This window comes from Hoplias malabaricus, unplaced genomic scaffold (genome assembly GCF_029633855.1).
Source record: "Hoplias malabaricus isolate fHopMal1 unplaced genomic scaffold, fHopMal1.hap1 scaffold_60, whole genome shotgun sequence".
Lineage (NCBI taxonomy): Eukaryota > Metazoa > Chordata > Actinopteri > Characiformes > Erythrinidae > Hoplias > Hoplias malabaricus.
In genome coordinates this window covers 242,907-257,906 of record NW_027101071.1, presented here as the reverse complement: position 1 = coordinate 257,906, position 15,000 = coordinate 242,907, and positions in this window count along the sequence as shown.

Genomic DNA, 15,000 nt, shown 5'->3' with positions numbered 1-15,000 from the left:
GGGAGATCCCACCGAGGCCGGCGAGCACCGGCCAACGCCCTGGGGGTGAGTAAGCCCCTTTGACTCGCGCACGCACAATCAAGCCTTCAACGATCAATGGTTGGTTTAACGACCCGGCGGGCGGCTCCGGCGCCACTCTCCCCCCCGCGAACGAGGGGGGCGGACCGGGGTACCTATGCACCTAAGGCGGTCCTCGCATAACCCCGAGTTCCGAAGCCGGCTCGCTACGTCCACCCACCCGGAGGGGGAGAGACTCACGTCGGCCGACGACGAAAGGTACGAGGCTTCTGCGGTCCATACCTTGAAGGTACCCGCCGGGGGAGGTTTGGCCTCTCGAGTCCGACTCGACAACCGGCCGTGGCCAGGTCACCGTTAATGATCCTTCCGCAGGTTCCCCTACGGAAACCTTGTTACGACTTTTACTCCCTCTAGATGCCCAGGTTCGATCGACTTCCCACCTCAACGAGGCAACCCCCCGGTAAAGGGGCACCTCGGAGACGGTCCGAGGACCTCACCAGGCCATCCAATCGGTAGTAGCGACGGGCGGTGTGTACAAAGGGCAGGGACTTAATCGACGCGGGCTGGTGACCCGCGACTACTTGGAATTCCTCGTTCAAGGGGAAAAGTTACAATCCCCTATCCCCAGCGGGGAAGGCGTTCATAGGATTGCCCAGGCCTTTCGGCATAGGATGGATGCACATGCTGAACCAGCCAGTGTAACTCACGTGCGGCCCCGGGCGTCTAAGGGCATCACAGACCTGTTATGGCCCCGAATCTCATACGGCTTTGCCTTGCCCCGGATCGCTCTAAGAAGTTCGGCCACCGACCGACGAACCCCTCGGGCCGCAAGCCCCCACAGGGACCCAAGGGAGGGCCGTGTAACTTTTTAAGGCACAGGGTCTCGTCCGTTATCGGAGTTAACCAGACGAATCGCTCCACGAACTCCCAACGGCCATGCACCACCACCCACAGAATCAAGAAAGAGCCATCAATCTGTCAATCCTTACCGTGTCCGGGCCGGGTGAGATTCCCCGTGTTGAGTCAAATTAAGCCGCAAGCTCCACTCCTGGTGGTGCCCTTCCGTCAATTCCTTTAAGTTTCAGCTTTGCAACCGTACTCCCCCCAGAGCCCAAAGACTCGTGGTTTCCCTCACGCTGCCCGGCGGGTCATGGTCGCTAGCCTCACGCCGCCGGATCGCGGGTCGGCATAGTTTACGGTCGGAACTACGACGGTATCTGATCGTCTTCGCTCCCCCGACTTTCGTTCTTGATTAATGAAAACATTCTTGGCAAATGCTTTCGCTTTCGTTCGTCCCACACCGGTCAACGAATTTCACCTCTATCGGTGTGGTACGGATGCCCCCGGCCGTCCCTCTTAATCATTGCCCTCGGTCCTTAAAACCCACGAAACAGGACCGTGGAAGCCCCGGAGCCCCACTCCGGAACGACCAGCCGTCCCGAAGGAGAGACCCCGAAGCCCCGCGGAAGGGCCCTATTCCATTATTCCTAGCTCAGTCAGACATGGCACGTGTCGGCCTGCTTTGAGCACTCTGCTTTATTCAAAGTAAACGCTCCGGACCCTCCAACCCACCGTGCACCGCAGTGAAGTACCCAGCTAAGGGCTTCTCCGCGGCCGGCGAGCAGAGGACACCGGCGGGTAGGGACCAGGTCCCAACATCCACCCAGAGACAGGGGGTCACCCCCGAAGGAGCTCCCCACGCCATCCCGGACAGTACAGGGGATCCGAGACCTGTCCCCACATCCAACTACGAGCTTTTTAACTGCAGCAACTTTAGCATACGCTATTGGAGCTGGAATTACCGCGGCTGCTGGCACCAGACTTGCCCTCCAATGGGTCATCACTCACGGACATAGATTGAGTTCATTTCGATTACGCTCCACAGGTTCATAGGACCCGCATCGATATTTTTCGTCACTACCTCCCCGTGTCGGGAATGGGTAATTTGCGCGCCTGCTGCCTTCCTTGGAAGTGGTAGCCGTTTCTCAGGCTCCCTCTCCGGAATCGAACCCAGATTCCCCGTTACCCGTGGTCACCACGGTAGGCACGTAGCCTACCGTCGAAAGTTGATAGGGCAGACACTCGAATGATACGTCGCCGCCCCGGAGGGCTTAACGATCGGCCAGAGGTTATCTAGAGTCACCAAAGCGACCCGACCGGAGCCGGGAGGGTTTTTCGGTTCTGATAAATGCACGTATCCGGGGGACAGGGGCCGGGAGAGCATTTCACGCCGACCCCCAGAACCCTTCCAACGCTTCGTTTGCATGTATTAGCTCTGGAATTACCACAGTTATACCAAGTAACGTGTGGAGCGATCAAAGGAACCATAACTGATTTAATGAGCCATTCGCAGTTTCACTGTACCAAAACCCGTGTGTACTTAGACTTGCATGGCTTAATCTTTGAGACAAGCATATAATACTGGCAGGATCAACCAGACCGACCCCCCTTGGATCTCAAACCCCGGACGGGGAAAGAGAGGGGGCGCATGGAGCCCGTGAGAGTGATCTCAGGGGACACCAGCGAAGAGGATCGAACGCGACCCCGCTGTGGGGGTCTGCAATCGACTTGGCAACTTGGAAAACGTATGATTCTCGCCCGGACGGTGCAGGCTAGGGGCCGGGTCCTTCCCTCAAACGGATCCCGACCCTAAGGCACTACCGACGCGGACGTTGAACGGACCTACTGTTGGATCGACCGGCCGACTAAGTCCCCCTCGGAACCGTTCTGGACAAGCGGACATGCCTCTTACGGGCATCCACGAGCCATGGAGGCTGGGAGCACAAGGTGGGGAGGATCGCTCTAAGCACTGTATTTAGGCTTAGAAGCCTGCCCCTGGTGCTCCGCGTATACCGAGCTCGAACGGCCGTGAAGGACAGCCGTTAAGGGAAGAGAATGGAAGAGAATCCTGGCCCCCTCAAAGCGCGAGGAAGTCGGCATAGGTTTTTACGGTACGCCACCACCGGAGCCGTCTGATGTTCAGAAGACGAAGGGTTTTGCCCTCAATCTCGTAAGGTCGAGGGCTCACCACCGAACTTCCAGCCGCGGTCCTTGGTAGGACCGATACGCGGACAAGCCGCAAATCCTGGCCCCCTCGCAGTGCGAGGAGGTCGGCAAAGGTTTACGGTTTCGCCCCCCGGAGCCTACGGAAGTCTGCGTTTAAGAAGACGAAGGGTCGGATCCCGTAGGCCGACCCTGCGAACTTCCAGCCGCGGTCTGTGGAAGACCGATCCGTGTCACCTCTAATGCGCTCTTTGCCTCCGGCCGTTTCCAGCCGGGGGCCCGGTGGTGCGCTCCCACGTCCCGCTCAAAGGAGGGGAAAGGTCGGGAGATCCCACGGACCGGCGGATGACCGCCGGCCAACGCCTCGGGGGGTTACGCGGCCCCGTCGACTCGCGCACGGGCAAATTTATGGGTTTAAAAAGGGGGACAATCCTCATACGTTCGACCCCCCGGTGCCCAGGGAAGTTGACCCTCCCCGGGCAGGCATATCGAACGAATCATCGGTCGGAAAACTCTCTCTTTCGGGACGGGGGAAACCCCTCATACGCTCGACCCCCCATGCCCAGGAATGTTTTACCTTCCCAGGCATACATCGAACGAATCATCGGGGTGGACACAACGGGCTTATAACAATCGACGGGGCGGCCCGTTCCACCCGCCCCACAAGTGGGCAGATGGTCGGTGGCCTATAGACCCACAGGCAGTCCCAATACCACCGTGATACGAGATCCGGGGTTGGGACTTGACCTTAAAGGTACCCGGTCGAGGCGGACCGAGTGGAAGCCACTCGGATTTATGACAGTGGTAGGCCCCACGGACCTTGGGGACCACTCCCCATCGCTCTGCCCGGCACCTGGCTCGGAAACCGGGACTAATTTTGGCAGTAATACGCTATCGGTCTTGGTTCTCATTGGTTCATACACCCAAGATGGGCGAACGTCGAACGCGAACGGGAGCGATCAACGCCCATAACCCCTAATTATGCACGAACCGGGGGCTATATAAGGGGTCGCCTTCACTCGGAGCCGTCAGTCTCTCACCATGGATAGCTGCCCGCTTTGCGAACAAGCCATTGCTACGGATCTGACTTTCCACTTTACCATCTTCCACAGACTCGGACCGGACGACGCAGCCTTCCTCCGAGAACTGGACCGAAGCGGGGAGAATTCATCACAGCTCGACTGCCCTCTCTGCGGCCTGCCGTCTCTCTCTTCGCCGGCAGATCACCTGGGCTCGGCGCATTCCCTCAAAGGCCTCGCCCTTCGGATCGCTCTCTCTGCCGCTCGACGCCTTCGCACCCTCCACCTTCTGCGTCGCTATCAACAGTCTAAGCCGCGGAACCCTCCACCGCCCTCGGGATCCCGTTCCCCGAATCCAGCCTCGCCGCCGGGACCAAGCACGCCGGGACCGAGCGCGCCGGGACCGAACACGCCGGGACCGAGCACGCCGGGACCGAGCACGCCGGGACCGAACACGCCGGACCCGAACACGCCGGACCCGAACACGCCGGACCCAAGCACGCCGGACCCAAGCACGCCGGACCCAACCATGCTGTACCCAAGCTCACCGGACCCAAGCACGCCGGAGCCAACCACGCCTGATGCTTGCCCGCTCTGCGAGCAAGCCATTACGGATCTGACTTCCCATTATACCACCTTCCACCGCCTTGGATCTGCCGACATTGACTTTCTCCGGGGACTGGACCAAAGTGGGGAGAATTCGTCCCAGCTCGACTGCCCTCTCTGCGGCCTGCCGTCTCTCTCTTCGCCGGCGGATCACCTGGGCTCGGCGCATTCCCTCAAAGGCCTCGCCCTTCGGATCGCTCTCTCTGCCGCTCGACGCCTTCGCACCATCCACCTTCTGCGTCGCTATCAACAGTCTAAGCCGCGGAACCCTCCACCGCCCTCGGTATCCTGTTCCCCGAATCCAGCCTCGCCGGGCCCCAGCACGCCGGGCCCCAGCATGCCGGACCCAGCCATGCCGGGCCCAAGCACGCCGGGCCCAAGCACGCCGGGACCCAACACGCCGGACCCAGCTTCGCCGGACCCAGCCTCGCCGGACCAAGCCTCCCCGGGCCAAGCCACTACGGGCCAAGCCACGCCGGAGCCGGTCGACAGCGACTACCAACCGAGCGAGTCTTCCCCTGCCGAATCCACCTCGGACACGGATTCAGAGACCGAGCGGGCACGGCGAACCTCCCGGGGGAGGCAGCTCGTGATCCCGCATCGGTTTCGGGACACCTACGTCAGCCGTTCGGTAGACGACTTTCAGAAGTTCTACCTGCGGGTCGACGCGTCACCGAAGGACATCGAGAACTCTCGCCAGCGACGGGGCCACGTTATTCGGTTCCTGCTTCACTGCGCCCCGCCCGGCTGCCAATTCACAGACCTGTCTTTCGTCCATCACACGAACGTTCCCACTTGGGTACAGAGCCTTCAGAAACTGGGTTACGCTTCGACAACCGTTAAGTGTTACCTGCACAGCGCCAAGGCGTTCGTCTCCCACGTCGCTGCCTTCGACCCAGAGACCGCCGGGGTCAGCCCCGAAGAGCTCCAGAGGCTGAAGCTGACCTTCGCCAAGGCTCATCGGGACATCGCACGCACGATTCTGGGCCATCGCCAGCGCGTGAAGAGAGCGAAGCTGAGTCGCTTGCCGCAACCTTCGGATTTCAGGGTCTTCCTAAGCCACGCTAAGACCCGAATCCCAGAGCTCATAGACGCGGCCCGGACGGGGGACACCGCCCGCCGGTCGACGCTACGGATGCTCCAGGGGTACCTGCTCGGCCTTTTGTCTGTCTTAACCGGTCACCGGTCGGTTGTGTTTCTCAACCTGACGGTTGGAGAGTTGAGGCAAGCCAGCACCACGGATGGCACCGGCTTCGTGGTTTATGTTCGTGAACACAAGACCAACGCCTCGTTCGGGGACGCTCCGATCGGGTTGTCTGCCACAGAGCTGGCCTGGTTGACCGCACTCAGCGACTTACACGGGGCCCGGGACGGGTTCGTGTTCTTGGACAGGGGGAACCAGCTGCGCAAGCCAAACTCACTGCTTCGGATCGCGTGGACGGATGCGGGCCTCGGAGGCGCGGTGGCCTTCAACCTGATCCGCACGGCTGTTTCGAACCAAGTGAGTGTTGAACTTAATCCGACTTATGTGGGCTCTTAACCCCGGCCTTCCTACTTCTGACACCTCGCACCTCTGTTTCAGGTTTCGACTCTGCCGGCCGAAGATAGAGATCGAGTGACGACAAGCATGTGCCACTCCAACATCACTGCCCGGGCCTTCTACCGAGCCGGCCTCTCTGCGGCCGATGTGATGCGGGCTCGTGAGAACCGTCTTTCCGCCCTCGAAACGGCCTGAACCGGACCCTCTTCAAAGCGCAACCCAGCCGGGATTCACTCCGTGTTTCTGCACCCCCGTGGCTTTGATATGTTTTACTGCGAAATAAATACATTTATTTCTGAATCCCCAAACAGAGTGTTCCCGTGTGGTACTTGCTTCGGTTTGGAGATGGAGGGGGGGTGGAGATTGGGTGATCCTCCCAGAGGGAGACTTTTTACGAGGTCCGACCGGCCTTAAGACTTAAACGATCAGTGGTTATGGGTTAACTTAGTCGGCGGGCGGCCCGTTCCACCGCCCCGCTAAGGGAGCAGTGGTCGGAGGCCTATGGACCTTAGGCAGTTCACCGGGGTGGGTAAACTTACCTTTAGGCACCCGTCGCATGAATATAGGAGACCATTTGGCTTTTTTGGCCCCGGAAACCAGCCACTTCTCCGGGCATATATAGAACCAATCCCCCCCAGGGAGGGAGTTGGAACTAAAGGTCATTGAAATTAAATGGGTTTAACAGTTAACTTTGTCGGCGGGCGGCCCGTTCCACCGCCCCGCTAAGGGAGCAGTGGTCGGAGGCCTATGGACCTTAGGCAGTTCACCGGGGTGGGTAAACTTACCTTTAGGCACCCGTCGCATGAATATAGGAGACCATTTGGCTTTTTTGGCCCCGGAAACCAGCCACTTCTCCGGGCATATATAGAATGATCCATCGGGGGCTAAGGGCAGATAGTCAAGTCAGTTATACCGATCGAACTCTCTTGAGTTTCGGCTTAAAGCTCTGGCATTTGCCGTTGGGACTTAGAGTTTTTTTTTAATAAAGAGGGGAGGCCGGGCTTACCTCCACCTTAAGCCCAGAGGGTGTCCCAGTCCTCGGGCTTGTGTATTCGCATCAACGGGGTCCATGGAAGTCATTTTTAGACCTCCAGAGGGGAGGCAACCCAAACCATCCCCTTAGCCCAGAGGTGTGCCACTCCTCGGGCTTGTGTATTCGCATCAACGGGGTCCATGGAAGTCATTTTAGACCTCCAGAGGGGAGGCAACCCAAACCATCCCCTTAGCCCAGAGGTGTGCCAGTCCTCGGGCTTGTGTATTCGCATCAACGGGGTCCATGGAAGTCATTTTAGACCTCCAGAGGGGAGGCAACCCAAACCATCCCCTTAGCCCAGAGGTGTGCCAGTCCTCGGGCTTGTGTATTCGCATCAACGGGGTCCATGGAAGTCATTTTAGACCTCCAGAGGGGAGGCAACCCAAACCATCCCCTTAGCCCAGAGGTGTGCCACTCCTCGGGCTTGTGTATTCGCATCAACGGGGTCCATGGAAGTCATTTTTAGACCTCCAGAGGGGAGGCAACCCAAACCATCCCCTTAGCCCAGAGGTGTGCCACTCCTCGGGCTTGAAACTTCGCATCACCGGGGTGTATGGAAGTCTTTGGTCCAGTTCTGCCAGTGCTCGTTGTCGAACTTAGAAATATTTCTAATTATTTTTAGACTTCCAGAGGGGAGGCCGAGCATACCAACCCCTTAGCCCAGAGGTGTGCCAGTCCTCGGGCTTCGGTATTCGCATCACCGGGGTCTACGGAGGTCTCAACTTAGGTTTTGAAAACCTCCAGAGGGTGGGGGCATATCTTATCCCCACCCTAGCCCAGAGGGGTGCCAGTCCTCGGGCTTCGGTATTCGCATCACCGGGGTCTACGGAGGTCTCAACTTAGGTTTTGAAAACCTCCAGAGGGGGGGCCGGATTAACCACCACCCTAGCCCAGAGGGGTGCCAGTCCTCGGGCTTCGGTATTCGCATCACCGGGGTCTATGGAGGTCTCGACTTAGGTTTTGAAAACCTCCAGAGGGTGGGGGCATATCTTATCCCCACCCTAGCCCAGAGGGGTGCCAGTCCTCGGGCTTCGGTATTCGCATCACCGGGGTCTATGGAGGTCTCGACTTAGGTTTTGAAAACCTCCAGAGGGTGGGGGCATATCTTATCCCCACCCTAGCCCAGAGGTGTGCCAGTCCTCGGGCTTCGGTATTCGCATCAACGGGGTCTACGGATGTCTCGACTTAGGTTTTGAACACATCCAGGGAAGCAGAGCGGACATTCCCATTATTTCAAGCCCATCGGGAAGCCACTCTTTTGGGCATAGCGTTTCGCATCGCTGTTACCCAAACTTACGTCTGATTTAATGCCTCCCTAATATCCCGACGGCACCAGGCTGAGAAACCATATGCCCACAGGATTTGAGGCATTGGAACCTCGTTCGCATAGCCGACAACGATGAACCTCCCTCGGACTCGCTACGAGGCTTGAGGAGGGTCCTGATTTTCTTAAAATCTCAGGTGAGGGACTTAGAAAATTTTCACTTTAAAACCACAGACCTCCAGAGGAGAGACCGGGCTTATCACAACCTTAGCCCAGAGGGCGCCACTCCTCGGGCATGTCACTTCGCATCACCGGGGTCCATGGATGTCTCGACTTAGGTTTTGAACACATCCAGAAGGGGGGGCCGGATTAACCACCACCCTTAGCCCAGAGGGGTGCCAGTCCTCGGGCTTTAAATTCGCTTCGCCGGGGTCTATGGAAGTCATTTTTAGACCTCCAGAGGGGAGGCAACCCAAACCATCCCCTTAGCCCAGAGGTGTGCCACTCCTCGGGCTTGTGTATTCGCATCACCGGGGTCCATGGAAGTCATTTTAGACATCCAGAGAGTGGGGCCGGTCTTACCACCACCCTTAAGCCCAGAGGGCGTCACTCCTCGGGCATGAAATTCGGATTACCGGGGTCTATGGATGTCTCAACTTAGGTTTTGAACACATCCAGAGGGGAGGCCACCCAAACCATCCCCTTAGCCCGGAGGTGTGCACCTCCTCGGGCTTCAAATTCGAATCACCGGGGTCCATGGAAGTCATTTTAGACATCCAGAGAGTGGGGCCGGTCTTACCACCACTCTTAGCCCAGAGGGCACCACTCCTCGGGCATGAAATTCGAATCACCGGGGTCCATGGAAGTCAGTTTAGACCTCCAGAGAGTGGGGCCGGTCTTACCACCACCCTTAAGCCCAGAGGGCGTCACTCCTCGGGCATGGAATTCGCATCAACGGGGTCTACGGATGTCTCGACTTAGGTTTTGAACACATCCAGGGAAGCAGAGCAGACATTCCCATTATTTCAAGCCCATCGGGAAGCCACTCCTTTGGGCATAGCGTTTCGCATCGCTGTTACCCAAACTTACGTCTGATTTAATGCCTCCCTAATATCCCGACGGCACCAGGCTGAGAAACCATATGCCCACAGGATTAGAGGCGTCTGAACCCCTTTCGCATAGCCGACAACGATGAACCTCCCTCGGACTCGCTACGAGGCTTGAGGAGGGTCCTGATTCTCTTAAAATCTCAGGTGAGGGACTTAGAAAATATTCACTTTAAAACCACAGACCTCCAGAGGAGAGACCGGGCTTATCACAACCTTAGCCCAGAAGGCACCACTCTTCGGGCATGTCACTTCGCATCACCGGGGTCCATGGAAGTCTCGACTTAGGTTTTGAACGCATCCAGAGGGTGGGGGCCGGACCTACCACCACCCTTAGCCCAGAGGGCATCACTCCTCGGGCATGAAATTCGGATAACCGGGGTCCATGGAAGTCTCGACTTAGGTTTTGGAGACCTCCAGAGGGGGGGCCGGGCATACCACCACCCTTAGCCCAGAGGTGAGTCACTCCTTGGGCTTTAAATTCGGATAACCGGGGTCCATGGAAGTCAGTTTAGACCTCCAGAGGGGGGGCCGAGCATACCACCACCCTAAGCCCAGAGGGCACTACTCCTCGGGCATGAAATTCGGATAACCGGGGTCCATGGAAGTCAGTTTAGACCTCCAGAGGGGGGGCCGGGCTTACCACCACCCTAAGCCCAGAGGGCGTCACTCCTCGGGCATGAAATACGCTACACCGGGGTCCATGGAAGTCGTTCTAGACCTCCAGAGGGGGGGCCAAGCATACCACCACCCTTAGCCCAGAGGTGTGCTCCTCATCGGGCATGAAATACGCTTCACCGGGGTCCATGGAAGTCAATCGAGACCTCCAGAGGGGGGGCTGGGCATACCACCACCCTTAGCCCAGAGGTGAGTCACTCCTTGGGCTTTAAATTCGCATCACCGGGGTCCATGGAAGTCGTTTTAGACCTCCAGAGAGGGGGGGCCTGGCTTACCACCACCCTAGCCGAGAGGGCGTCACTCCTCGGGCATGAAATTCGCTTCACCGGGGTCCATGGAAGTCAGTTTAGACCTCCAGAGAGGGGGGCCGAACCTACCACCAACCTTAGCCCAGAGGGCGTCACTCCTCGGGCTTGAAATACGGATCACCGGGGTCTACGGAAGTCTAGACTTAGGTTTTGAACACTTCCATAGGGGGGGGCCGGGCATACCACCACCCTAGCCCGGAGGGCACCACTCCTCGGGCTTGAAATACGCATCGCCGGGGTCTACGGATGTGTGGATGTGCGTAAATACTTTGAAAAATTTCGAAATTTTGAACACTTTTGACTTCCATAGTGGAAAACGAGCGTTTCTCCACATAAGCCCGGAAGGCGTCACTCCTCGGGCTTGAAATAAGTATCACCGGGGTCTATGGATGTCTCCACTTAGGTTTTGAACATTTCCAGAGGTGGGGCCGGTCATACCGCCACCCTAGCCCGGAGGGCGCCACTCATCGGGCTTGAAATTCGCATCACCTGGGTCTACGGAAGTCTCGACTTAGGTTTTGAACACTTCCAGAGGGTGGGGCCGGTCTTACCACCACCCTTAGCCCAGAGGGGTGCCAGTCCTCTGGCTTTAAATTAGAATCACCGGGGTCTACGGAAGTCTTTTTTGACCTCCAGAGGGGAGGCAACCCAAACCATCCCCTTAGCCCGGAGGTGTGCACCTCCTCGGGCTTGAAATTCGCATCACCGGGGTCCATGGAAGTCATTTTAGACCTCCAGAGAGGGGGGGCTGCACTTACCACCACCCTTAGCCCAGAGGGCGTCACTCCTCGGGCATGAAATACGCTACACCGGGGTCCATGGAAGTCATTTTAGACCTCCAGAGAGGGGGGGCCGGGCTTACCACCACCCTTAGCCCAGAGGGCACCACTCCTCGGGCTTGAAATTCGCATCACCGGGGTCCATGGAAGTCTCGACTTAGGTTTTGGAAACCTCCAGAGGGGGGGCTGCACTTACCACCACCCTAAGCCCAGAGGGCGTCACTCCTCGGGCATGAAATACGCTATACCGGGGTCCATGGAAGTCCTTTTAGACCTCCAGAGAGGGGGGGCCGGGCTTACCACCACCCTTAGCCCAGAGGGCACCACTCCTCGGGCTTGAAATTCGCATCACCGGGGTCCATGGAAGTCTCGACTTAGGTTTTGGAAACCTCCAGAGGGGGGGCTGCACTTACCACCACCCTTAGCCCAGAGGTTCATCACTCCTCGGGCATGAAATTCGGATAACCGGGGTCCATGGAAGTCAGTTTAGACCTCCAGAGAGTGGGGCCGGGCTTACCACCACCCTAAGCCCAGAGGGCGTCACTCCTCGGGCATGAAATACGCTACACCGGGGTCCATGGAAGTGATTTTAGACCTCCAGAGAGGGGGGGCCGGGCTTACCACCACCCTTAGCCCAGAGGGCGTCACTCCTCGGGCATGAAATTCAGATAACCGGGGTCCATGGAAGTCTCGACTTAGGTTTTGGAGACCTCCAGAGGGTGGGGGCCGGGCATACCACCACCCTTAGCCCAGAGGGCGTCACTCCTCGGGCATGAAATACGCTTAACCGGGGTCCATGGAAGTCAATCTAGACCTCCAGAGAGGGGGGGCCGGGCTTACCACCACCCTTAGCCCAGAGGGCATCACTCCTCGGGCATGAAATTCGGATAACCGGGGTCCATGGAAGTCTCGACTTAGGTTTTGGAGACCTCCAGAGGGGGGGCCGGGCATACCACCACCCTTAGCCCAGAGGTGAGTCACTCCTCGGGCATCAAATTCGCATCACCGGGGTCCATGGAAGTCAGTTTAGACCTCCAGAGGGGGGGCTGAGCATACCACCACCCTTAGCCCAGAGGTGTGCTCCTCATCGGGCATGAAATACGCTTCACCGGGGTCCATGGAAGTCATTCGAGACCTCCAGAGGGGGGGCTGGGCATACCACCACCCTTAGCCCAGAGGTGAGTCACTCCTCGGGCATCAAATTCGCATCACCGGGGTCCATGGAAGTCATTTAGACCTCCAGAGAGGGGGGCCGAACCTACCAGCAACCTTAGCCCAGAGGGCGTCACTCCTCGGGCTTCAAACTCCCATCATCGGGGTTCCATGGAAGTCTCGACTTAGGTTTTGAACCGTTCCGGGGTCACCTCCAGTGAGATAACGCGGAAATCTCACTATATTCATGCCCACAGGCGAACCAGAGCCTTGGGCTTGTCATAGTTACATACGGTGTACCCAAACTTTCGTCTTTTCTAAAGGAACCCTAATGTCCTGACGGCACCGCACTGGAAACCCCCATGCCCTCTGAATTTTTACCACTCCGAGGTGCTCCGTTTTGGGCTTGCTACCTAGGGCGAAGAGGGTCAGAAATTTTTCTAAGTCCTACTTTAAAACGTCCCACTGGGAGACCACTAGGGTTAGCACTTTGCCAAAAAATCACGGCTGAATGCAATTTTCACGCCTCGCACCCTTTGTTCGTTTAGATTTAACAAAAAAATCAACCGAACCCCCTTTTTAACAACGCTTTGCCGAATTTAGCTCACTTTTCCCGGCCTGGAATATCTCACGCTTGCCCCCCACGGTACTTACCTCCGGGGAAGACACCCCCGTCGCTGCCAACACCCATGCCCGGCCCAGGCTCACCCGACTCGGCCTCGCTCGCTCCATCGCCCGCTCCAAACCTCCGGGGAGAAGACCCCCATCGCCGCCAACGCCCATGCCCGGCCCAGGCTCACCCGACTCGGCCTCGCTAGCTCCATCGCCCGCTCCTCACCTCCGGGGAGAAGACCCCCGTCGCCGCCAACGCCCATGCCCGGCCCAGGCTCACCCGACTCGGCCTCGCTAGCTCCATCGCCCGCTCCAAACCTCCGGGGCTGGACCTCCAGGAACCCAGCGCACCTCTCGAACCTATCCGGCCCACACTTAAGCACTCCTCCTCGGACTAAACCATTCAGCCCGCGCCGCTGGAACGAGCGCCCACTGGAAGACCTGAGCCTCAAACCCGCGCGCTTTACGGTTCTCTATCTCCCCGGGCTCGGAGCACTTTTCTCGGCCATGGGACCTCCAGGGGGGGCCCCTCATGGCTCCGTCATCATTTCTCTAAGTCTCACTCCGCCCACTGGAAGACCCGAGCCCCAAACCCGCGCGCTTTACGGTTCTCTATCTCCCCGGGCTCGGAGCACTTTTCTCGGCCATGGGACCTCCAGGGGGGGCCCCTCTTAGCTCCGTCATCATTTCTCTAAGTCTCACTCCGCCCACTGGAAGACCCGAGCCCCAAACCCGCGCGCTTTACGGTTCTCTATCTCCCCGGGCTCGGAGCACTTTTCTCGGCCATGGGACCTCCAGGGGGGGCCCTTCATGGCTCCGTCAATATTCCTTTAAGTCTCACTCCGCCCACTGGAAGACCCGAGCCCCAAACCCGCGCGCTTTACGGTTCTCTATCTCCCCGGGCTCGGAGCACTTTTCTCGGCCATGGGACCTCCAGGGGGGGCCCCTCTTAGCTCCGTCATCATTTCTCTAAGTCTCACTCCGCCCACTGGAAGACCCGAGCCCCAAACCCGCGCGCTTTACGGTTCTCTATCTCCCCGGGCTCGGAGCACTTTTCTCGGCCATGGGACCTCCAGGGGGGGCCCTTCATGGCTCCGTCAATATTCCTTTAAGTCTCACTCCGCCCACTGGAAGACCCGAGCCCCAAACCCGCGCGCTTTACGGTTCTCTATCACCCCGGGCTCGGAGCACTTTTCTCGGCCATGGGACCTCCAGGGGGGGCCCTTCATGGCTCCGTCAATATTCCTTTAAGTCTCACTCCGCCCACTGGAAGACCCGAGCCCCAAACCCGCGCGCTTTACGGTTCTCTATCACCCCGGGCTCGGAGCACTTTTCTCGGCCATGGGACCTCCAGGGGGGGCCCTTCATGGCTCCGTCAATATTCCTTTAAGTCTCACTCCGCCCACTGGAAGACCCGAGCCCCAAACCCGCGCGCTTTACGGTTCTCTATCACCCCGGGCTCGGGGCACTTTTCTCGGCCATGGGACCTCCAGGGGAGGCCCCTCTTGGCTCCGTCAATATTCCTTTAAGTCTCATTCCGCCCACTGCCATACCCGAGGTCTTTAACCGCGGCGTTCACGGTTCTCTATCACCCCGGGCTCGGAGCACTTTTCTCGGCCATGGGACCTCCAGGGGGGGCCCCTCATGGCTCCGTCAACATTCCTCTAAGTCTCATTCCGCCCACTGCCATACCCGGGCTCGGAGCATGTACTTCGGCCATGGGACCACAAGAGGGCGCCCTTCTTAAGAAATTGCTGACATCCAGGACCATTCAAGGGAGCGACCTGCCTCCCTATGCCCGCCACCGGCTCCCTCTAACCGGTGTACGGACTCTCGGGGCCCGCGCCCCCAGAGAACCAGAGTTTCAGAAATTGCACTAAGT